We start from the raw sequence: 605 nt of genomic DNA, 5'->3' as shown, positions 1-605 counted from the left end.
CTTTTTTGTTTACTTATTCTTTAGAACGTTCCTGATGATATGTTAACGTATATTTCAAACACATTCTGTTTATTCTGGCTGTGAAATGAGATTATCTCATAAGCAAGACACATTTAGATAGGCTGAGAGCTACTTTGTACCAAATGTGTTAAAAAAATAGTTTAAGTGGCAACACTGGACCCGGTCCAAATCTCTACAAAGCAGGGTTGCAAACGTTGCGGATTTTGCATTACANCAGGGCGAGACGATAACGCAACTATGATTGGACGACAAGTGTGCAGATAGCCTTATTAATACATAAATATGTCATGAAGCTGCATGTGCAATCAGTTCTTTTATATTTTAATATTTTTATTAAGCATAATTAGATAGTTTCCTTAAAAAATTAGGATTGCTCATTGCACAAAAAAATTTGTAATATTTTTGTTCGCTGTTGTTTTATTCGTATTTTCGTTGTCATCGACAACAGTGGAGAGTTTGGAGAGAATTGAAGAGAAAAAATTTGTTTCATTTCGTTCTCGCGTTGGGCAGCAAAATCCTCCTGCAAAATTTTTAATTTTCAATAAGAAATACCTAAAATTTAGACAAAATACAATCAAAAAGTG

Source organism: Rhagoletis zephyria, unplaced genomic scaffold (assembly GCF_001687245.7).
Source record: "Rhagoletis zephyria isolate East Lansing unplaced genomic scaffold, Rhagoletis_zephyria_1.1 Rzeph_scaffold_31467, whole genome shotgun sequence".
In the NCBI taxonomy this organism is placed as follows: Eukaryota; Metazoa; Arthropoda; class Insecta; order Diptera; family Tephritidae; genus Rhagoletis; species Rhagoletis zephyria.
The sequence above is the reverse complement of the archived record's forward strand: the minus strand, read 5'-3'. Positions refer to the sequence as shown.